Source organism: Callithrix jacchus, chromosome 13 (assembly GCF_049354715.1).
Source record: "Callithrix jacchus isolate 240 chromosome 13, calJac240_pri, whole genome shotgun sequence".
NCBI classification, from domain to species: Eukaryota; Metazoa; Chordata; class Mammalia; order Primates; family Cebidae; genus Callithrix; species Callithrix jacchus.
In genome coordinates this window covers 80,903,645-80,929,189 of record NC_133514.1, presented here as the reverse complement: position 1 = coordinate 80,929,189, position 25,545 = coordinate 80,903,645, and the positions used below count along the sequence as shown (strand labels likewise).

General features: G+C 40.0%; 1 long non-coding RNA gene across 2 annotated transcripts in view; it reads right to left on the bottom strand.

Annotated features, from left to right (window-relative positions):
• Positions 1-25,545, bottom strand: part of LOC144579051 (uncharacterized) — a 507,171-nt gene that overhangs the window by 255,698 nt on the left and 225,928 nt on the right. For both annotated transcript variants that reach the window (XR_013525873.1, XR_013525875.1), the window contains exon 5: positions 10,118-10,229. This is a non-coding gene — a long non-coding RNA (uncharacterized LOC144579051). The remainder of the gene's footprint in view (positions 1-10,117; positions 10,230-25,545) is intronic.

Here is a 25,545-nt window from a genome sequence, read left to right as displayed (position 1 = left end):
CTGGTTGAGTGAAAAAAACAATGTAAAATGTTTATTTTATAAATGGCACATAATTGATCATGTTATGAAGCAATCAAAATGATTCCTATGACTCCATCAACAAATTCAAGTATACTGCATTGATCTGTTATCATGATGCTAATAGACATACCTGAGGCTGGGTAATTTATTAAGAGAAGGGGTTTAATTGACTCACAAGTCCACATGGCTGGGGAGAACTCGCAATTATGGTGGAAGGAAAAGGAAAAGCAAAGTCAGATCTTACATGGCAGCAGGCAAGGGAATATGTGCAAGGGATCTCCCCTTTATTAAACCATCAGATCTCATGAGACTTATTCACTACCACAAGAACAGCATGCGAAAGACCTGTCCCCATCATTCAATTACCTCCCATCGGGCTCCTCCCATGACATATGAGAATTACAGGAACTGCAATCAATATGGGATTTGGGTGGGGACACGAGCAAACCATATCGAACAGTCTATTTAATACATGGCTTATATGGGTGTAGAGTCCTCTTCTAAGAGTCTTAAAATGTTAAGGTGCCACCCCTTTGCTTGCTGACCTTGCAACCAACTACACAGCACCAAGTCACATGCATTGTAAAATAACAAATCAGGGAACATGATACTAACATCTCTCCTGTGTTTACTGAGCACCTACCTTGGGGCTGGGAGAATTTAGATACTATACACCAAGTATATATTGATTCATTTACCCCTGACTTCTGACATAAGAAGAAGGTATTCCTAGCCTCATTTCACAATGAGGTAACAAAGTATCAGAAGATAATCCCTTCACTTTTAGCAATCAAGTGAGGATTCAAATACCTGATAATCACATCCGAAATCTTATATATTCTATTAGTCTCCTGAAAAACTCCCACCACAAATTTTCTAGTCCTCACATGTCCTTTCTTCTCAGAGCTATTCTGCCAAGCTCTGTCAGAACGTTCACAAGTCCTAGGGACTTAGGACCCAGCACAAGTCCCAAGTCTGGAAATTTGTCTCTTCCCACTGTACCCAATCTCCCACTACCTTCATTCCTTTCTCCTACCAATCAATGTCTATTTCCTGAAATCTTCCATTCTCCCTGAAGTACAAGGGATCAACAACAGCTGAAAATGCAACACTTCCTATGAGAAGGTGTACTGAACATCTCTCAGAATTTTAAGCTAGAGACAGAAATTTTAATGATGGAATTGTATCTGTTCTTTTCTCTAGCCACATGGGAAATATTCACGAATTTGAGTTTTGCCAGTAGTTCCTAAAATCACCCCTCAGGTAAATTTGGCATTGAAATGAACTCCTAAGAAGCTTTGCAAGGGTTTTCTGGCCGCAGCTCTGAGGCACTGATACCTATTAGGTGCAGAACACCTAACTTATGTCCCTTAGGTTCCCAAGCACACCTGCTTCCTGGGACAGGAAAGATGCAAGTGTCACTGGCCCTCTGGCCATAAGAACTCTAGTCAGTATTTTCCACATCTGGGGTCTTTAAATGAGTCATTGTGAGGATTCAGAGGTGGTTTCTATAAAGTACTAGCACATAGTAGGCACTCAATAATTAGCAGTGGTGCTTAATCGTTTTCTCTCTCTCTCCTAATCAAGGACTTTGGATCCACCCATCCCTCCTCAAAACTGTTTAATAAAGTCAGGACACCATTTAAATTAAATTGGTGGAGTATATTGCCTAATTAATTGTGCTGGTAATTAAATTGCAACAGAAATGGCCTATATGCACTTCACTGGACATTTACTATAGCTGAATAAGGTAACAATTGTATGATAAATACATACCAGTTTATTATGAGGAATAGATGCTCTGAACTTTAACAAATGCTGGTGAAAGGCTAAAACTATTCCAAAGTTTGTGTCACTTAAGAAGGAGGCTCATTAACTCCTTCACATACTTCTTCACTTTTTAATATCCATTGGCTGGACAAACATAATCAAACAATGTGGTAGGTCCTCATTGCCACACTTCATCCCTCCTCCTAGTTTTCTGACTAAGTATGGTTGGCATCAGATGCCACATGGAGTGGTAACATATCAGGGCTGGGAGAGCTCGGGGAGGCTGGTTGGTTTACCCTCTCATGCAAAATCCAAGGACCAGAGAAGAGGTATGTATGCCTTGCCCAAGGTCACACAGGTAAGAGGCTCAGGACAAAAACCCAGCCCTCATGCCTTCTTCTCCCACGTCCTTCACATTACATGACTATTTTTGGAAGGCAGTTTTCTCTTCTTCCCTGGAGTATTTTCTCTCCCTGCTCATTGACATGAAAAGACCTATTTATTTTCCAAAATGGAAAGATACATTCCCTAAGGCAGTTAGCTCAGGGGCTGGAATTCACAAAGGTGTAAAGGACTGATACACAATCCTGTTCAGATGGCGAGTTTTGACACAGATGGCAGGAGAAGCTAACAGCATTGGGGCAGTGATGTGCAGGAGCCAGCCTCTACTGCATCAGATTGCAGGAGTTCAATTTCCATATTCCTTCCCTGCTTCAATGAGACTTCAAGTTGGTAGCTCGCAACCAGCCATTGTGCAAGTATTTAACCATGGAAGAAAGTAAATACTATAAATTGGAACTTTAAAAAGCAATGTTTTACCAGAAAACCACTGATTAGGGCTTTATGGGTCTGCAGGGAGTGGGTAACAAGGAATGAGGGAGCATGCGGGAGGTAGAGTTCAGTTGTATTTGATGAAGGCCAACAGAGCCCATTTTCCAATTTTGCCAAGAGTTATTCCTGGGCACAGCTTCCATCCCCAGGATCTGTCTGATCCAAGTCCATGTGCAGAGATTTTTTTTTTTAATCAAAAGAAACTGAACACGGAAAGGAGAAAAATAGGGCTACAGAAGAAGATAGTTCAAAACACGCTTCTGCTTGATTAATGCTGATTAGCATTCCAAAAAATATATTTGAAAGAGTTTCTCTATTGGTTGAATATGAATTACAGTGCTTGCCAAAAAGCACTGTAGATTTTTTAAGCTTAACTAAAGTTAAAAAAAAAAAACCTTCAAAAATCATGGCTCTCATGATCACCAGTCATTTAATTAAAACCCAATAATTGCCTTATTATATCAAAGGAATTTCTTCCTGGATGCATGCAACAGAGAAAAGAACCTTAACTTAGTATTTTTTATTAAAATCATGCATTTGGTTCTCTGTTATACTAAGAGATGAAAGAACACAATGATGTTATTATCCCAATCGTATGAGCCAGCCTTGCAGGATAGGAATTAGAAATTAAAGGAACATTGTATCAAGTGAGAAATCATATGTTTAAATCAATGACTTACCTGCCTTATTACTAACACACATTAAAGCCCACGAGATTTAGAAGGCACCCAGCACTGTTTTTCCTTCCTATTATTTTCAGGATATGATTAGAGTTGAGGTCTGTGAAGGTTGAAGCAGGCTTTGCCTCCTGTGACTCTACAATGACCTACCTCCTATGACAGCAGAGAACGTGAATTCTCCCTCATCAGGCCTGGGAGGTGAAGACCAGCTGATCCCAGAGCCCTAGACCATGAACCTTCTGTAGGAAGCAGGGAGATAGGCAACTCCCCAGATGAGTTTAAAATCCCAGATGACTTTAATGAGTAGCCAGGGCTGACAGCCACTGCTCCCGGTCCTTTTCAACATGCCTTGCCCTCTGTTCCAGAGTGAGCATGTCTCTCATGTTTATTATCAAATCACAGAGAACAACCCAGATGCCTCTTCCCCTTTCTTCCATGATATGCACCTGCACAGAGTAACCTTCTTTATTATATTATTTCATTCAACCCTCAAAATCATTCTGCCAGGTAGATATTATTATTCCAATTTTATGATAAAGAAGATATGAACTGTTTTTAATCACAACACTTCTGGCACATTGTGTGGATTTTTTTTCCCCACACCAAACAATTTTCCAAATCTCTAGACACCAACTGGGTGTTCTAGAATTAGACTTAATTCTGACAGTAACTACTCTGAGTTTGTGCAGACCCCACAGGTTAAGGGCCAAGTCCCACAAAACTGACCCACTTCAGGCACCAGGTACAAATCCCAGGTTTTCACCGGTAATTCCGACAAATTGGTTATAAATTAGGGGTTCCTACAACCCCTTTCTTACGTTTGATAATTTACAAGAACAGCTCACAGAACAAAAATAGTGTTTTTACTTTTTACTTTTAGATTATAATGGATACAAAAATCAGAAACAGCCAAATCGAAGAGATATATAGGGAAAAGTATGAGGAAAGAAAGTGGAGCTTCTATGCCCTTTCTGGACATGCCACCCTCTCAGAACCTCATGGTGTTCACCAACTCAGAAGCTCATGATTTAGGGATTTTATGAAAGTTCTATTACATTGGCATGATTGATTAAAATATTGACCTTTGGTGATTGAACTCAACCTCTAGCCTCTCTCTCCTTCTCAATTCCCATGTTAAGAAATGGAGCTAAAAGTTTCAATCCTATAATCATATAATTGATTCCTCTGGCGATCAGCTCCATCCTGACCATTACCTAGGGGCCCTTCAATAGTTACCTCATTGTCATAAACTCAGGTATGGTTTAATAAGCACTGTATTAGTCCATTCTCACACTGCTATAAAGAACTACCTGAGATGGGGTAATTTATGAATAAAGGAGGTTTAACTGGCAATCAGCTCCATCCTGACCATTACCTAGGGGCCCTTCAATAGTTACCTCATTGTTATTAACTCAGGTATGGTTTAATAAGCCTTATATTAGTCCATTCTCACACTGCTATAAAGAACTACTTGAGATGGGGTAATTTACGAATAAAAGAGGTTTAATTGACTCACAGTTTTGCAAGCTATACAGGAAGCATGGTTGGGAGGCCTCAGGAAACTTACAATCATGGCAGAAGGTAAAGGGGAAGCAAGCACATCTCATCATGGCAGAGCAGGAGAGAGACAAAGAGTGAAGTGGGAAGTGCTACATACTTTCAAACAACCAGATCTCATGAGAACTCATTCACTATCGTGAGAACAGCAGGGGGGAAATTCCTCCCCCCCCCCCATGATCTAATCACCTCCCACCAGGTCCCTCCTCCAGCACTGGGGATTACAATTCAACATGAGATTTTGGTGGGGACATAGAGCCAAATCATATCAGGCCTCTTATGCATAATAAAAATGTTCCCATCACCTCTACCACTCAGGAAATTCTAAGCGTTTTATAAGCTCTATGTCAGACACAAAGCCCAAATATATATTTCTTATTATCATAGAGGATACAACATATGTCCATCCAATCCAGAATAATACCAAGTAATACATTAGGAGTCCATCTAGGTCCTGAGATTTTGAGACCTGGAGTGCTCCAATTCCACTTGTGGAAAAATGCTGATACCTGGACCTCAATTTCCAAGACTCCAAATTATTTACTGGGTCCCAGTCATCACCATTTTTTAAAAGTTCCAAGCGAGATTCTAACATGCAACCAATGCTGAGAATCACTGAGCCAGAGTGTATGACCAAAACTCCTAGTCATCCTGATAAGCATGTGAAAAGATGTTCAACATCACTAATCATTAGAAACATACAAATCAAAACCATAATGAGACACAACTTCACACTGTTATTGAGGGAATATATTCTCTTCCTGGGTCCACAAGGGTGTGTGGTTTCTAGGACAGGAACTTCCCAGCAATATGCCCTACCTGCCTTCTCCCACATCTCCATCCAGGAGACTTAATGGTCTTCGTTTAACTTTGGCCCATATGGGAAAGGATCAAAGATCAATCACTCTGGCGGAAGTTTAAAGGAACTCTTTTCATTGGCCAGGGGGCTTGGAGAAGGTGGGAATTCCTCCCAGGTTAAAAGTCCCCTCCTTCCACACCTCCTTGAATTCCATAATTGGGTCCCCCTCCACTACCTTTGTGGAAGCTGCTTTTTCTCTCCTGGATTCCATCTTTCTGGATTCTCTCACTCAGTATGAGAGGAGCTTTCTTTCTCTGGTTTTCCCCCTCTGGGAACCCTTCTCACTCAGTGTGAGAGTGGCTGTTCTTTCTCCTCACTCGGTGTGAGAGCTAGCTGTTTCTCTCTCCCCCTTTCTCCTTTTTTCTCTATCTTTCTCTCTGCCTAAATAAATCACTTTCTATAAAAACTCTTTGAGGTTCGATATTTACTTGCGAGCACACTGTGCCCAGTGTGGTCCTCTCTCCCATTCTTAGGTAAGTGAGACACCAAGAGCCTGGAGCCTACTGGGGAGTGAGCTAAACCTTACCTGCACCCTAAAGCCTGGAAACATTATGATAGCTATTATCAAAATAGCAGAAAATACAAGTGTTCATGATAATACGAAGAAAACAGAACACTTGTGCATTGCTGTGGTATTATAAAATGGTACAGCTACTGTAGAAAACAGTATGGTGGGTCCTCAAAACATCAAACATAGAATTATCATATAGTTGAGTAATCTCACTCCTGACATATACCCAAAAGAATTGGCTGGAGTGTATTGGCACGATCTCGACTCACTGCAACCTCCACCTCCCAGGTTCAAGCAATTCTCCTGCCTCAGCCTCACGAGTAGCTGAGATTACAGGCACATGCCACTGCACCTGGCTAATTTTTGTATTTTCAGTAGAGATGGGGTTTCACCATCTTGGTCAGGCTGGTGTTGAACACCTGACCTCAGCCTGCCTCGGTCTCCCAAATCAACAGAATATACATTCTTCTCAGTGCTACATGCCACTTATTCTAAAATCAAGCACACAATTGAAAGTAAAACACTCCTTAGCAAATGAAAAAGAACAGAAATTATAACAAACAGTCCCTCAGACCACAGTGTAATCAAACTAGAGCTCAGGATTAAGAAACCCACTCAAAGCCACACAACTACATGGAAATGAAACAACTGCTCCTGAATGACTCCTGGGTAAATAATGATATTAGGTCAGAAATCAAGAACTTCTTTGAAACCAATGAGAACAAAGAGACAACATACCAGAATTTCTGGGACACAGCTATAACAGTGTTAAGAGGAAAATTTATAGCACTAAATGCCCACATCACAAAGCTAGAAAGATCTCAAATTGACACCCAGGTTTTGCTGATACCAAAACCTGGCAGAGACATATACACACACAAAAAAACTTCAGGCTAGTATTCCTGATGAATATCAGTGTGAAAATCTTCAACAAAATGCTGGCAAACCGAATCCATCGGCACATCAAAAAGCTTATCCTCCATCATCAAGTCAGTTTCATCCCTGGGATGCAGGCTGGTTCAACATATACACAAATCAAATAAATAAACATAATCCATTACATAAACAGAACCAATAGCAGAAACCAGTTGATTATCTCAAAAGATGCAGAAAAGGCCTTTGATAAAATTCAACCATTCCTTCATGTTAAAAACTCACAATAAACTAGATATTGATAAAACATCTCTCAAAATAATAAGAGTTATTTATGACAAACCCACAGCCAATACTGAATGGGCAAAAGCTGGAAGCACTCCTTTGAAAGGATGCTCTCTCTCACCTCTCCTATTCTGCATAGTATTGGAAGTTCTGGTTAGGACAATCAGGCAAGAGAAAGAAATAAAGTATATTCAAATAGGAAGGGAGGAAATCAAATTGTCTCTGTTTGCAGACAATAGAATTCTATGTTTAGAAAACTGCATCATCTCAGTCCCAAACTCCTTAAGCTGATAAGCAACTTCAGCAAAGTCTTAGGATACAAAATCAATGTGCCAAAGTCACAATTCCTACACACAAACAATAGACATGCAGAGAGCCGAGTCATGGATGAACTCCATTCACAATTGCTACAAACAGAATAAATTACCTAGAAATACAGCTAACAAGGGAAGTGAAGGACCTCTTCAAGGAGAACTACAAACCACTGCTCAAGGAAATAAGAGAATATACAAACAAATGGAAAAATATTCCATCCTCATGGATAGGAAGAAACAATATTGTGAAAATGGCCATAATACCCAAAGTACTTTATAGATTCAATCCTATTCCCATCAAACTGCCATTGACGTTCTTCACAAAATTAGAAAAAACTACTTTACATTTAATATATAACCAACAAAGAGCCTGTATAGCCAAAACAATTTTAAGCAAAAAGAACAAAGCTGGATGCATCATGCTTCCTGACTTCAAGCTACACTATAAGGCTACGGTAGCCAAAACAGCATGGTACTTGCACCAAAACAGACATGCAGACCAAGAGAACAGAACAGAGACCTCAGAAATAATACTACACATCTACAACCATCTGATCTTCAACAAACCTGACAAAAACAAGCAATCAGGAAAGGATTCCCTATTTAATAAATGGTGCTGGGAAAACTGGCTAGCAATGTGCAGAAAACTGAAACTGGACCCTTCCTTACAACTTGTACAGAAATTAATTCAAGGTGAATTAAAGACTTAAATGTAAAGCCCAAAACCACAAAAACCCTAGAAGAAAACCTAGGCAATACCATTCAGGACATAGGCATGAGCAAAGATTTCATGACAAAATTCCAAAAGCAATTGCAACAAAAGCTAAAATTGACAAATGGGATCTAATTAAACCAAAGAGCTTCTGCACAGCAAAAGAAACTATCATCAGAGTGAATAGGCAAACTACAGAATGGGAGAAAAATTTTGCAATCTACTCATCTGACAAAGGTCTAATATTCAGAATCAACAAGGAACTTAAATTTATAAGAAAAAATAAAACATCGAAAAGTGGGAAAAACAAATGAACAGACACTTTTTAAAAGAAGACATGTATGTGGCTGACAAACATATTTTTAAAAAGCACAACATCACTGATCATTAGAGAAATGCAAATCAAAACCACAATGAGATACCATCTCATACCAGTCAGAACAGTGATCATTAAAAAGTCAAGAAATAATAGACGCTAGTGAGGCTGTGGAGGAATAGGAATGCTTTTACACTGTTGGTGGGAGTGTAAGTTAGTTCAACCATTGTGGAAGACAGTGTTGCAATTCCTCAAGGATCTAGAACCAAAAATATCATTTGACCCAGCAATCCTGTTACTGAGTATGTACTCAAAGCATATAAATCATTCTTCTCTAAAGACATGTGCACACATATTTTTATTGCAGGACTATTTACAATAGCAAAGACATGAAACCAACCCAAATGCCCATCAGTGATAGACTGGATAAAGAAAATGTGAGGCCGGACACAATGGCTCACACCTGTTATCCCAGCACTTTGGGAGGTCAAGGCAGGTGGATCACTTGAGGTAGGGGTTTGAGACCAGCCTGGCCAAAATGGTGAAATCCCATCTTTACCAAAAATACAAAACTACAAAAACTATCCAGGTGTGGTGGCAGGAACCTGTAATCCCAGCTACTCAAGAGGCTAAGGCAGGAGAATCACTTAAGCCCAGGAGGCAGAGGTTGCAGTGATTGAAGATGGCACCACTAAACTCCAGCCTAGGTGACAGAGTGAGATTCCATCTCAAAAAGAAAAAGAAAATGTGGTACATATATGCCATGGAATACTATGCAGCCATAAAAAGGAATGAGATCATGCCCTTTGCAGGGACATGGATGAAGCTAGAAACCATCATTCTCAGCAAACACACACAGGAACAGAAAACCAAAATCAAACACTGCATGTTCTCACTCATAAGTGGGAGGTGACAGTGAGAACACATGGACACAGGGAGGAGAACAACAATTTCCAGGGAGTGTTGTTCAGGAGTGGGGGATAAGGGGAGAAAGAGCATCAGGACAAATAGCTAATGCATGGGTGGTTTTAAAACTAAAGGATGGGTTGATAGGGGCAGCAAACCACCATGGTACATGTATACCTATGTAACAAAACTACACGTTCTGCACATATATTTTGGAACTTTAATAAAAAACTTTAATAAAAAAAAAAAAAACTTTAAAAGTCCTGGCAATTATTCCCAAACTTGGATGTGCAGCAATGTTCCTGGGAGAGGTGGGCAGATTAAATGCAGATCCTGGAGTTTCACCTCCAAGGATTCTAGCTCTGCCACTCTAACTTGAGTCTCAGGAAGCTCAAGTTGATTCAAACACCCATCTTAGTCTGTTTTGTGCTGCTATAACAGAATACCTGAGACTGGATAATTTATGAAAAACAGAAACTTACTTTCTCACAGTTCTGGAGCCGGGAAAGACGTTTAGGATCAAGGTACTGGTAGGTTTTGAGTCTGGTGAAGGTCCAGTCTCTGCTTCCAAGATGACATCTTGAAGTCTGTGCCCTATGGACAGGATAAATGCTGTGTCTTCACATGATGCAAGGCAAAAGGGAGAAAAGAGATAAACTCCCACCATCCCATCCTCTTGTAAGGGCACCAACCCCCTTCACAAGAAAGGAACCCTCATAGCCTACTCACCTCTTAAAGGCCCCACCATGTAATACTACCAAATTGGCAATACCTGAATTTTAAAAGGGACACATTCAAACCATAGCAATGCCTGTGGTCCACAGAACTCATTCTGAGAAACTCTAGTCTTTTTTTTTTTGAGACGGAGTCTTGCTCTGTCACCCAGACTGGAGTATAGTGGCACAATCTTGGCTCACTGCAACCTCCTCCTCCCAGGTTCAAGCAATTCTCCAGCCTCAACCTCCCGAGTAGCTGAGATTACAGGCTTGCACCACCACATCTGGCTAATTTTTGTATTTTTAGTAGAGATGGGGTTTCACCATCTTGGCCAGGCTGGTGTTGAACTTCTGACCTCAGCCCACCTCGGCCTCCCAAAATGCTGGGATTATAGGCATGAGTGACCGTGCCTGGGCTAAGAAACTCAATTCTTATTGCTAATATAGATCAGAGATGAGAGGTAAGTGTAGACTGTAGGCAGGGCTTACAAAAGTAGCAGATTTGAACTACCCTTTGAACTAGGCCTTAGAATATGAATAAGAAAATTCTCCCAACTTACCTGATTTCCTAGACCAGGCCTTCATGTTTTACCAGCTGCCTAATTTCCAGTTAGAAAGTATTCACTGAAGATTTACATGGATCCTGGGCTCCACTCACTAGACCTCAAGCACCTGAGTCTGTTTCCAGCTTAAAATGAGACCCACCCTATTGCTGAACTTCAAGGAGCAACACCTGCTACATTTGCAAACCCCATCAAGATCCAATCCACGAAAAGGGCAGAGCCATGGAGATCAGCTCTTGCTAGTACACAGCTCAAACAGGGGTGACTCCAGAATCACAAAACAGAAGAACTTTGTGAGCGCAGAATCTGACTCTTTCCCATGATATGGTCCCAGAAGAGACTTTTTACCCTTGTCTAGGGAGATACGTGAAATTGCCAGGCTGTAAGCCAGCTGCCCCTTATTAGCTGTATCTAGCACACGTGAAGTATTTAAGAGAGCCAGAAGTCAAGGCATGTGCTCTGTATACTTGAATCTGCAATAATCCAGGCTAGAGGTCCTTTACTGATGAGAATGCTGGAAATTATTTTTTCTCTTGTGAATTTCCAGGATCTTGGAAATATGCAAGCAGTCTAAATTCAGTCACTTGGGGATTTTGATGGATTGTTTGATTTGCTTTTTTCCAGATCAAGATGTGGTCTCTTTGAAGAACTGTCCCAGGACTTGGAGGCAGCAAAATTGTCAAACTGACAGACTTTGCTCCTCCTAAAAGGGAATTCTGTCTGACTCCACTTTGACTGTCCTCCATACTGAGTGATATATTCAGGAATTCAGAGAAGCATAATCTATGTCCTTTAACCAGAAAAGAGGCTAAACACACAAACCCATGGAAATCCTGTCCTTGCAGCCTTTCTTCCAAATGCAGAGTGCATAAAAGTGAAAAACCTCCTGCTCCTAAGACACTTCTCCAGAGGCCTGGCTTCGTCATACTTCACAGAACTTTTAGCCTAGGAAAAACTTCAGGCTGACAAGGGGAGAACAAGCCTCACTGAATTCCTCTAAAATTTCCCTCATAAGATACCTTAAAAATTGCACTGCAATCGCAGATGGAGCAGAGTGGATCTAATGAGCCCTGGAGGTGGCCTTCCCCTCACCTAGCTCAGCAGCCCAGAACATGTCCCATAACTTCTCTGGGCCTCAGTTTCCCTTCAGACAAAAGAGGGTTAGAAAGGCCTCATGTCTACCCCAGAAGACAGTAAATCAGAATATGATTAAACAAATGTCTCCTGTGAAGGCACTTGGAAAAAATCTAATAAGCTCTATAAACAGAGAGTGTCTCCACATTTTCAATGTTCATACAGTCTTTAATGCAAGCACCCAATCTATCGTGGGGGTGGGGAGTGAGGAGCAACATTTGGCAACAATTTACACTACAGATAAATACACCCACCTTGACATTTTCAAAGCCTGGCTCAGAAGAAAAAGTCCTTTTTTTCCCTGAAGCATTAAGAGAAAATGTGCATGATTATCATCTGTCTAAAAAAAAAAATGAGGAAAGAAAGAGGGAGGGAAGAGGAATACAGCTGAAATGACACCGAGAAACTCACCATTTTATTCTGCACAATTGAACTTCATTAATCATAGAAAATCAGAGATGGAAAAGACCTATTAGGTCACCCCATCTATCCCTCTGAAAGCATTAAAAGCTTTCAAATGAGACAGAAATCGGAGGTCCTGACTGCTGATGGCCATTAAAGATAGTTTTTGTGAAGAAAAATGTTAACCTTCATGTCTCTGACAAATTACACTCAGGGTGGTTACAGGCTGCCTTTGCCAGAGTGCCCCAGTTCTGGGGTTGGAGGTCACCACCCCTTAACATGAGTGCTGCTAAGTGGCTTCAGCAGGGACCCCTGTGAGATAACCACCACTCGTTGACAGCGAGGACCCCGCAGGAGCAAGCATGGCCCAGTTCCCTGCTCTTCCTCTGTTCTCCATGCACAGAGGAAGGTGCAGTTTCCTTTCCAAAACACCTTCCATTCAGGTCGTGCTTTTCCCAGGGAGCCATCCTTCTCTAGCTAGCCCACAGTGCAGCCCCTTTGCTGAGCCTTTATATCCTTCCATTCTGGTCCTTACCAAGCAGCCCTGGAGTACAGATGGAGCACCTGCTGTTTCAAAATATCCCAGATCTCTTTGCCCCTTCCTCTGACAATAGTCCAGTTGTAGGGAGTTGTCTTTATCCCACTCCGTGCGACTGTGGTGAGGTAGAAACCCACTTTCTAGTTCATAAGAGTGTTCACATACCCCAGCATGTTCATCATAGTAACTCAGCCCTCTGACTAAAGTTATTGGCCAGAGATGAGCACATGACCCAAGCTGCTCCAATCTAGGTCATTCTCTGGAAGGAGAAGCTTTCTCTTTGATGATATGAAGGTGGCAGAATGCAAATCTGAAACTGCAGTAGTGGCCACTCCCACTGTATGGAAGTAGCTCATGTGATCAGAATAGAATGAAGACAACACATGCGGAGGCAGACACAGGGCTGTATGCACCTCAGGAGTCCCCAAGGACAAGCATTCCTGTTTTTCTCAGTTATGTAGCCAATACATTAAGTTTCTACACTTAAGCTACAATCGTGCATCACTTAATGTTGGAATACATATTGTTAAGCAATTTTGTCATGAACATTATAGAGTATACTAAACAAACCTAAATGGTATAGCCTACACTCATAGGCTGTATGGTATAGCCTATTGCTCCCAGGCTACAAACCTATATAGTCAGTATTTTACTGTACTGACTACTGTAGGCAAATGTAACACAATGGTAATGGTACATCTAAATATATCTAAATATAGAAAAGGTACCATAAAAATATGTGTTCTATCATTGATAATCATTATGATGAAAGATCATTATGCAGTATATACCTACACCTTCAACTTAATTTCTCTCCCTGGGACCTGTGGAGTCCTAATTACCAAATGTCCACTGGGTTCTGTCATTCGACACTTGTTTACATGTGGAAATCTTGAATCCCCAACAAAGTGATAGCTCCAAGGGGGCAGAAACCTTGCTGCTTCTTCTCTTCAGTGCCAAAGTCCAAGCTCCACCCAGATGGTCATTATTAAACAGCAGTTCATTGAATTGTATCTAAGTATCTTTGCCCACAGAAACTTGCCTTTACTTTTCTTTCCTGCAGGGACTGCTGGTAGCCGAGAAGCATCATGAGTCATACCCCACAACTCACTAGCTAAGTGACACCCTGATATATGCATCCTCCTCTAAAGATGCAATAAATATGACACAGCAGTTTGCTCCCAGCACTGGCCTCCCTTTCCCCAGGATATCTTGTGCTGTGGTTTTTCATTGAGGGCTCAATTTGCATTTTAATATATCACACATGACTGTTTATACAAACCAAAGCCTGGTTCCTTTATTTCCTTCCTATAACATCTTCTTGCTGTTGTGGTCATAGATCAGGCCCAGGTTGGGGACCTGCTCTTCAGGGCCAAGGACAGAATTTGGTGAGAAGAAATTTTAATAAAAGCAGAGGTAACATCAGAACTCTTTAGCCCAAAGACAGAAGGTGACAAGAACAAATTTGTCTTAGTGGCACATAAGAAATAACTGAAGTTGGAGAACGATCCAAGATGGCCGATCGCTAATATCCCGGGATTGCAGCTCTCAGGGAAGGCGCGGAGAACTAGAGGACGCCACACTTTCAGACAAAGTCTGGTCACTCACGGAGCAGAAGATCCCCCAGTGGTGGAAAAACACGAGTCGCCAGCGCGACTCTCGTGGTCGGCGCAGCGGTTCCGCCGGCACCTGGACGCGGCAGCGCTCGGCACAGAGTAAACGGGACCGGTGCCCCTTCTGACCGAGGTTTGGAGCCCCAGGAAGGCAGAGTCGCCTACTATGGACACAAGAAGGAAGCCCGACAGGAGAATCCAGGGCAGAAAAGCACCATCAGTTTTAACGCCGCTGCTCTGGCCCTGGGAACGAACAACCTGGACGTCCACTCAAGAGACCTAATCTGAAAGTTGGTAATTTCAAAGACGACAGGAGGATAAATTTACAATGACGGGAAGAAACCAGTGTAAAAAAGCTGAGAATACTCAAAGTCAGAACGCCTCTCCCTCTAAAGATGATCACAGTTCCACATCAACAATGGATCAAGGCTTGATGGAGAACGAGCGCATCCTGATGACAGAATCACTCTTCAAGGAATGGATAATAACAAACTTCGGTGAGTTAAAAGAACATGTTGTAGCCCAACGTAAAGAAACTAGGAACTTTGAAAAAAGGTTTGATGAAATCCTATTGAGAATAGACAACTTAGAGAGGAGTATGAGTGAATTAATGGAACTGAAGAATACAATACAGGAACTCCGAGAAGTATGCACAGGTTTAAACACTCGAATTGTTCAAGCAGAAGAAGGGATATCAGAGGTCAAAGTCCAACTTAATGAAATAAAACGTGAAGAAAAGATTAGAGAAAAAAGGATAAAAAGGAATGAGCAAAGTCTCCAAGAAATGTGGGACTATGTGAAAAGACCAAATTTACGTTTGATAGGTGTACCTGAATGCTACGGAGAGAATGAATCCAAGCTGGAAAATACCCTTCAGGATATTATTCAGGAAAATTTTCCTAAACTAGCAAAGCAGGTGAACATTCAACCGCAGGTAATACAGAGAACACCACAAAGATATTCCTCAAGAAGAGCAACCCCAAGGCACATAATCGTTAGATTCACCAGGGTTGAAACGAAGGAGAGGATACTAAGGGCAGCCAGAGAGAAAGGTCAGATTACCCACAAAGAGAAGCCTATCAGACTTACAGCAGATCTCTCGGCAGAAACTCTACAGGCCAGAAGAGAGTGGGGGCCAATATTCAACATCCTCAAAGAACAGAACCTTCAGCCCAGAATTTCATATCCAGCCAAACTAAGCTTCACAACTGAAGGAAAAATAAAATCTTTTATGAACAAGCAAGAACTCAGAGATTTTATTACCACCAGGCCTGCTTTACAAGAGCTTCTGAAAGAAGCATTACACACAGAAAGAAACCAGTATTAGCCTTTCTAAAAATACACCAAAAAGTAAAGAGCACCAACATAAAGAAGAATTTACACCAACGAATGGATAAAACAGCCAGTCAACATCAAATGGCAGTAACCCTAAATTTAAATTGACTGAATTCCCAATCAAAAGACACAGCCAAAACCCAACGGCATGTTACATCCAGACCTGTTTCACATGCAAGGATACACAAAGACTCAAAACAAAGGGATGGAGAAAGATTTACCAACCAAATGGAGAGCAAAAATAAATAATAAATAAATAAAAAGCAGGAGTTGCAATTGTTGTGTCAGATAAAATAGATTTTAAAGCAACAAAGATATAGTGGTAAAAGGATCAATGCAACAACAAGAGCTAATGATCCTAACACCCAGATAGGAGACTTAGATTCAATGAGACAGAAAATTAATAAGGATATCAAGGACTCAAACTCAGATCCAGAACAAGTAAACTTAATAAATATTCATAGAGCTCTCCACTTCAAATACAGAAAATATACATTCTTGTCAATACCACATCACACCCACCCATTAGTTTAAATGAAACATTGATTGGCCATTATTAATACCCAATTTTTTTCAAAATAAAGCAATATTTCCATTTACTCTCCCTCTTTCTCTTCCTCTTTCTTCCTCTCCTTTACTTTTTTTTTTTTTCTTCCTTCTCTCAAAAAAAGAAGAAATCAACTTGTAAACCTCTAGATCCAGGTCGGCAATGTCTCTTTCATTGCTTGATTTCCTTTCTTCCCTTCCTTCCCTCCCTCCCTCCCTCCCTCCCTCCCTCCCCGCTTCCTCCCTTCCTTCCTTCCTTCATCCCTTCCTTCCTCCCTACTGTCCTTATTCCCTTCCTTCCTGCCTTCCTCCCCCCCAAAATAAAAAAAAAATTAAAAAAAATAAATAACTGAAGTTAAGACCTTAAACAAAATCACAAAACTTTTATGCCCCCTCTCTCTCCTGTGGCATCACCTCCTTCCTGCATCCCTTCTCTAGGGCCCTACCCTCCAAAGTCACCTCCTCCCTTGTGTCTCTGAAGGACTTCCAAAACCTTCACGTGGCCAACCTCAGATAGTCATCAAGAGATTACCTAATGAAACCCGTTTTTTGTTCGTCATCCCAGGGAGGAGCTGTATGTTTTGTCTTTGCTCTCTGACACAGATAATAGCAGCACACACTTACACACCACTTCCTAGGTGCCAGGCACCATTCTAACTGCTTTATAAAGATCAATTCATTTCATCCTCACAAGAACCTTAGAGAAACAGCTAATATAATCAATCACCAGTGAGGTTAGGTAATTCATTCACATCTGCATGGCCGATAGACAACAGTACTGGCATTGTATTTTACAAGAAAATACCTGTAAGCAACATAATTAGAAAGATGATGGATTGTTTTAAGTAGGGGATCAGTTGGGGTATTGGCAGTTTCGGAACAAGCTGGGTAGGAGAATTAGGAAAGGAAAGTGGGAAGATAAACCACAATTGGCAGACAGTTGGGGCTCACCTTGCAGAAGTGAGCAACCACATAGAATGTGGACAAGAAGTCTTTGAGAAGCCTGGAGGGGGATAATACCAGATTCAATGCATTTAGCAAATCAACTAGTGGGTGGCAGGTGCTCCCCAAGAAGGTCAGCACAGGCACCAGAGGTGCCTCACAGATGCTTTGGCTCCAAACTGGCCCTGGGCAGCCTCTGGGATGGCCAACACCAGTGAGAATGGCACAGACCAGGAAACAGAGATTTCAATCAGAGTTCTAATAGTTAGGAATCTTTTTGACTGAGACTTTGTCTCTATGTAGAAATATAATTTGAATTTCAAACACTGGTACGTACAATGGTGAGAATGTGGGGATTCATATATTATAATAATAAATTATTTTGATAATTTTTATCATCCTCAGTAAAACACGTGATTTATATTTAATTGCCTTGCTTAAATGAAATAAAGTGGTTGAACTATAATTGTTACATGCGATATAGAATTCACATTATAAACTAAAATAATTCTATTATCATAAACTAGTACATGATTTTGTTAACAATTGCACATTGCAAATGTTTGACCTGAGGTTTGTTCACATCCAGTTGATGCTAAGGTTTCTCAAGTTGAGGTCTGTTTTGTAAAATTCTGTACCTCATTGCCAAATCAGGATGTGCACAGCCCCCACCTGGGTGACAGGTGGGCTGACTGTCAAAAGCAAACAATCTTGTGGTCCTTGACAGGTCAGCCAACTTAAGATAGGCTTACCTCCACTTCTTAAAGCAACTTTTTATTAAGGTATAACTTACCTATAATATACTACAAACATTTTGGGTGTACAAGTCAGTGAGTTTTGACAAATCTGTGTATCCACTTAACCATCACCACAATGCATACCCACCGAATTGAAAATTAAAAAATGCAAATAGGTATAGTACAAGGAATATTTCTAATGATAAGGAAAAGGATAAATCCATACAGATTTAAAAATGTATAAATAAGATTTTAAACTCACACAGACTTGTTGATAATGGGTTCAGAAGCACATAGGGCAATGACTGACACTTTAGGCTTACTATAGGGAAAAAGAATGTAAGTCACCAAATATCCAAGAAGAGATAGAGGTATGTGTCTGAAAGTAATCTAGGAGTAGGAAACCAAAAACTCTAAAGATATTCATTGATTCTAAGTCTTGCTTCAGTTAATACTGAGGGTTGATGTGTTGGAATAGACCAAGTATGGGATAGTACTATCTATAGCTGTATTTTATGAATCAAATTAAAAGACTGGACTCAGTGATCTTGCACGTGACCACACTTCATCACTGACCAAAACGTCTCTCAAAGTCACAGGTCTCTACATGAGTCCCCATCATCCTGGATCTTCAGAGGTTAAGATTTGGCTGCATCACTAATGTGACTGTAAAAAAGCCAGAACTGTTAAATACAGTGGGATTAAATGTCTAGCAGCTCTCATGCATTTTATTCTTTCAGTACTCTTCAACTGTGGGAAATCTTAACCCTGTGGTTAAAGTTATTCTGGGAGCCAAGGACATCTCCTGCCAAAGACCAAGAGTAATATGTACCATTAGGATGCCACACTTGAATGCAGCTGTTTTCTGAGACTGTTTCCTATAAGATGAAAAAGCAAGCTGCCTCTTTCAGAAGTATGGGTGCAAAGGGGACAAGAGGGTGATGGGCAGTTTGGGCACAAGTTGAGACTCTGGAATCTCAGGTCCACTTAAGACATTTCTGATGCTCTCAGAGTCTGACAAATCTGGAAAGCACCTTACTTTAGTCAAGAGAACTCTAAACATTTCCACTGTTCTTGAGTCTTCAACTCCAAGTTTGACTCTGTCAGTCTCTGAAGACTGAGACTATTCTAAACTAATAAATCAAAATACATGTATTGCTCATCCAATGTATGTTGACACTCTACTCTTAAGAAACTGGCATATCCATTGAAGAGACAAGACATATGGTAATGAAAACATAAACAATGAGTAATGGGCACAACCAGGACTGAAGGAATTCAAAGGTAGCTAGTATTACAACCAATATTGGAGATAATTGACAGTAAGACTTCCCCTTCTCCTTATATTAAACAGAAATTTAAATTTTTTATACCCAACTCAAATTTCTCATGCCTTAATTTTCTTTCACAGGGCCCTGTACAGGAGTGGAGCTAACTAACCAACAGCTAACTCATGAAGTTCATTAATTCCTAGGATAGAGCTTTCCTTTAGAAAAAGACAGGCAGAAATACATCTTAAAATATTTCTTCTGGGCTCCTTCCCTAGTTCTTTTTTCTTTAGCTCTTTTTTTCCTCTTAGTCCCTAAGTGTAGATTTTTATAATATTCTGACCTTGCTTGTCCTCTCTATTCTTTTCATACTCTTTCCTGAAACTCTCAAACACTCTTAGAGCATTAGGATGGTAAAAAGGTCTTATGATTCCATGGACGTTATGTGAGAATACATTATGTTACAGACACCAAACTGAGGCCCAGACAGAAAATTGACTTTCTGAGACCATACTAAAACTTCATTTGGGAACAAATGATAAACCTCTTTCTATAACAGCAAAACTCAAACAAGAAAACTGACTTACATGGCTTTTCATGGTTTTCACCGAACTGGCCAATGGGATGTTTCAGGATTCTACAGAAACAACGTCAGTGCCCTAGCCTTGTGCTATTGTGAATGACTTTAGACTAATGATTGGATATTCAAAGATAAATATCCACCTTATGGCAGAACATATTTCTTCTTGGGTCATCTAAGATCAACACTCCTAAGAATATACATTTTGGAGCTATTTTATTAACAGGGAAGATCCACATTGTCAAACATAAATCCTCACTTCCTTTTCTTTTAGCAGTGAACTAACAAGTTTACAGTTTTCAAATTAAAAAGGTATATAGCTCCCTAGTTTTCTCTTCCTTCTGCTACCTTCATCTCCCAGGTGATACCAAGATCCTTTGAGAGTGAATAAGAGATCTGTGACTCTGTGACCAGTGCTGAAAAGTGGCTCTAGTAAGCAGAATAAAAAGGCCACTGGACTAGTAATTTTATTCAAGTTCCACTATTAACTCACTAACCATATTAGCCTCAGCAAATTAATTGTCAAACAAGAGTAATATATATCCTGCCCACCTAGAGTGATCCTTTTTTCTAAACCAAATGCCTATGTACATATATGAAGTCCAAGCATCCCTATATACGCTATAGTTTCTTATTTCTCCACCATCTATAATGGTGGATGTTACCTTTATTTACTCAGGTATCAAAGACAGAAAAACTAGGATTCACCCTATAGAAGCCCCAGAATCTATTTTTTCAACACAACCAGTTGATCCTTCTTTCACAATATGTTGTGAAATCTTGCTTCTCCATCCTCTTTCTCTATTTAAGACGTGTATCATGCCTCATCTGGATTGCTCCCATGGTTCCAACTGGTCTTCAGAGTTCCCTGCCTCCCATCCTTGTATTCCAAGTCATTTTCCACTATTACCAAAATGACATGTCTAAAACTTTTATCTAATTATATCATCCTCTACTTAATATCCCTCAATTGCATTGCCTTCATAAAAGCATTAATGTTCTCAGGTGATATTAAAACATCCTTCACCATCCCTATCTCCATAATCCCATCCTTGCTTATACTATCCCCTCTACTTGTGTCTTCATTTTTGTCCTCATTTACTTGTCTTTTCTCACCCCACATCCTCACAGACTAAATTTTCCTATCATTCTTCATACCTCACAATACCATTGCTATTGTATTTTCTCAAATAAGCATCCTTCTTCATATTCCCAAGTAGCACATTTCGAGAACTTTGAAGAGTCTGAGATTAGCCTGTCATAGTTTTATAAATGCTTGTAGAAGACATAAGACTCCTGAATCAGAGAAAGGAGACAATTTATTCCTCATAGCATTGCAGGAACCAGAGCATCAGCATTTGTTCTAGTTTCCAATTCCTAGAATATAACTTGAAGGGGGCTAAAAGGCATCTACAAACACTGTGAACCATATTATAGGAGAGGAATTCTGAGTTTATGGAAGCCAAATCTTTTGTAATGGATAGTAAACACACCCGCCTTTTGCTCCTGAAGAAAAGATTATCTTTTATCTTTCAAGATTGTCTGTTACACTAACATCTTTGAAAAGACACTCTAAAACAAAGGATAATTAGCACATCACTTAGATCTGCAGAGACTTGAGAGACCTATACCTATAGAGAACTATCTTCCAACACACTGAACAATCTGCAGTCATAGTTTGTTGGTTTTCTTTTTTGAGACGGAGTTTCGCTCTTGTTACCCAGGCTGGAGTGCAATGGCGCAATCTCGGCTCACCGCAACCTCCGCCTCCTGGGTTCAGGCAATTCTCCTGCCTCAGCCTCCTGAGTAGCTGGGATTACAGGCACGCGCCACCATGCCCAGCTAATTTTTTGTATCTTTAGTAGAGACGGGGTTTCACCATGTTGACCAGGATGGTCTCGATATCTTGACCTCGTGATCCACCTGCCTCGGCCTCCCAAAGTGCTGGGATTACAGGCTTGAGCCACCGCGCCCGGCCTGCAGTCATAGTTTTTATAACACTGAGTTTCTGTTAACCCTATAACTGTCTATCGCTGTCATTAGATGTTGAACCTCATGACATAGAAACTGAAACTTGTTATTCTTGGCTTTACTTAGCATATAACACATAGTTGGAGTCTCAAATATATGTATTAAATAATAATAATTTAATCTAGATAAAATCTTAAATCTCCATCAATTTGGGCATCTTTAAACAGAGAATTCATGTAATTTAAATTAGATAAAAAAAAATGTGAAGTTTTCTAGAAAGTAATAATGAGCTATAGTGAGGTAAGATCTTTTTAAAGTCTTCAAAATTTTCTCCAAATTATTTCTTTCTTATATTCAAAATGGAGTAGTCGAGATGGAGTTTCACTCTGACACCCATGCTGGCATGCCATCTCTTGGCTCACTGCAACCTCTGCCTCCTGGGTTCAAGCGATTCTCCTGCTTTACCCTCCTGAGTAGCTGGGATTACAGATACACCTGGCTAATTTTTGTACTTTCGGTGGGGACGAGGTTTCACTGTGTCGGCCAAGCTGGTCTCAAACTTCTGACCTCAAGTGATCCACCCGCCTTGGCCTCCCAAAGTGCGGGAATTACAGATGTGAGCCACCGCACCCAGCCAGGAGTAGCTAAATTTTAAGATGCATTTATTGATCAAAAGCTCACCCACAGGTCTCCCTTTTCTCCTATTTCTTTAATTCCTATAAAACAACATATCCTAAACCCACATTGTCTTCAAGGAAAAATTCCTGATAGAAATCGTTATTATTTCTACTTCCATAACTCCCTTCAGCTACGTGAACACACACAAAAAAAACCCACAAAAGAATATGAGAAAATTTTTGGAGGTGATGGATATGTTTACTACCTTGAATATAGTGTATACATATATCCAAATCCATCAAAATGCATATATTAAATATGTGCAATTCTTAAAATATCAAATATTTGTATCTCAATAAAGATATTTTAACAATAAAAATATTTTATTTTTAAAGCTCTTCTATTTAATTCCCATACAAAGCCTCTGTTCTCCTTCAGCCAAATCTGCCAGGCCTGATTTCTCCATCTATTCCCTTACATAGAGGCCACACTATGAAGTTCTTCCTTTCTGGGGTCTGGGACAGGGTGGCATTGTCCTCTGAGGCCCAGCTTCATGCATGGAGCTAGAATTCTCTGAAGTCATGAAGGTAATCTTCTGAGTGTTTGAAGAATTGAAGTCAGGTTAAGGTTTGGAGATTAGTAATAAATTAATATAAACAATTTTCCTTAGTTATCTGAGAATAGTCCAGCTCAGAACCACTTTAATCTGCAGGAAATATATTTTTTCTTTGTGCATCCCAAATTATTATCCTCACTGACCTGTCTTTTCCTACTTGTCTTCAAAATATTCTTGCCCCAAACACCACTGGATAGATTAGGTACATTGTCTCAAGGCTATAATTGTGATAGCACAAATATAATTCAAGAAGAAAAAAAAGGAAATTACTGGGGAAAGAGCTCACCTATTGTCCTTTTGCATTTGTACATCATTAAAAAACATATGAGTTTTATTGTATTTTATTATCTTTTAATGGGGAAAATTTTTAAGCATTTATATTTATTGCCATAATTGATGTCCTTAGGCTTTAGCGCTTTATTTTCTCAGCTTTCTTGCTATTCCTTTAATTTTCTCTCTTTTGCTGGATTGTTTTAGCTGTATTTAGTTAGCTTTTTGAAAAGTTATGAATCCATGCTTTTAATTATATTAATAGATAATTTTAAAATGTTTTTGATGAATTATACATACAGAAAAGTGGATATTAATCATGTATTTCTGTTTTCAGAAATACAAAGTTATAGAAATAACAAACGTATCAAGAAACAGAACATGAATGACATCTCAGAAGCCCCTGTTGATCTCCATTCCAGTCTCTGGCCCTCCAATGGTAATTGCTCTCCTAATTTTCAAAAGCATAGATTAGTTTTGCATGGAATTATCTAGCACATACTCATTCGTGACTGGATTCCTTAGCTCAGCATTATATTTATGAGTAATAGCCATATTGTTTTGCATAATTAAAGTGCCCTCATTCTCATGACTATATAGTAGTCCTTTAGATAAATATACCACAATATATTTAACCATTTGACTGTTAATAGACATTGTGTCCGTTTCCAGTTTGGGGTCCTAAGAATAGTGCTACTTCTGGCTATTGCTTAAGATGCAGAAAACTAGAAAAAGCATCACTTCAACTCTTGCAACAAAAATGCTACAAAATTCACAGATTTATAATTTTACTTGAACTCATCAGAGATCTGAGTTTATAGGAAAAAATGGCTAATCTGAAATCGAAGTATATGCAAGTGTCTGTAGGGAGAGATAGAACATGAGCACTCAGTTACCCAGGACAGATGCTGCTAGACGCTGGTAAGAATTTAGCTAAAATTGTTATCAGATTGTTAAGGCCAAGCAATGGGTCCCGGGAGAACAGAGTACTCTTGAGAGTGCAGATGTAACAAAAATTTGCACCCATTCACAGGCTTTTCTACATGCAACTCACTAGTGATCACAAAACAGACTGATGAGGGTCCTGAAGAAGCATCGCCTTGCAATGCAAGCCTGAAGGAAGAGAACCGAGGCCGTGTCAGGAAAGGCATAAAACCCCACCCGGATTATCCTTACCTTTTTCCTCTTCATAACAAGGCCAAAACTGCTGGAGGAAAGCCAACAAGCACTGTCACACTCAAGGCAATGGTGAAAGCCTACTGCATCTAGAGTAACAGAACAAAAAAAAAAAAAAATCTGCTCTAGGGAAGATGCAGGAATACAAAATTGGGCTCACAATTATGTCCAGCAGAAGAACAGGAACACCGAGAAGACCACAGTCCTGAAGCTCAGGTCCAGTGCCTATATAAGGCCGATGCTTAATTAGAAGGGTAGAGAATACACCTGCTCCTTACCACAAGGCTAGGAAACATTGAGTAACAAGTAATAGTGGAGTTCTGCTACAACAGGGACAAGAGCATAGAAAAAAAAACTGTCTACTTCTGCATAGCAAAAGAAACTATCATCAGAGTGAACAGACAACCTATAGAATGGGAGAAAAATTTTGCAACCTATCCATCTGACAAAGGTCTAATATCCAGCATCTACAAGAAACTTAAACAAATGTATAAGAAAAGCCAAACCATCTTATTTTTTAAAAGTGGGAAAAGGATATGAAAGAAGACATATCTGTGACCAACACACATAAACAATAGCTCAACATCACTGATCATTAGAGAAATGCAAGTTAAAACCACAATAAGATACCATCTCACATCAGTCAGAATGGCTATTACTAAAAAATCAAAAAAAAAAAACAAACAAACAAACAGATGCTGGTGAGTCTGTGGAGAAAAAGAAATGCTTTTACACTGTTTGTAGGAGTGTAAAGTAGTTCAACCACAGTGAAAGACAGTGTGGACACTCCTCAAAGCCGTAGAAGCAGAAATACCATTTGACCCAGCAATCCCATTATTGAGTATACAATTAAAGGAATATAAATTAGTCTATTATAATGATACA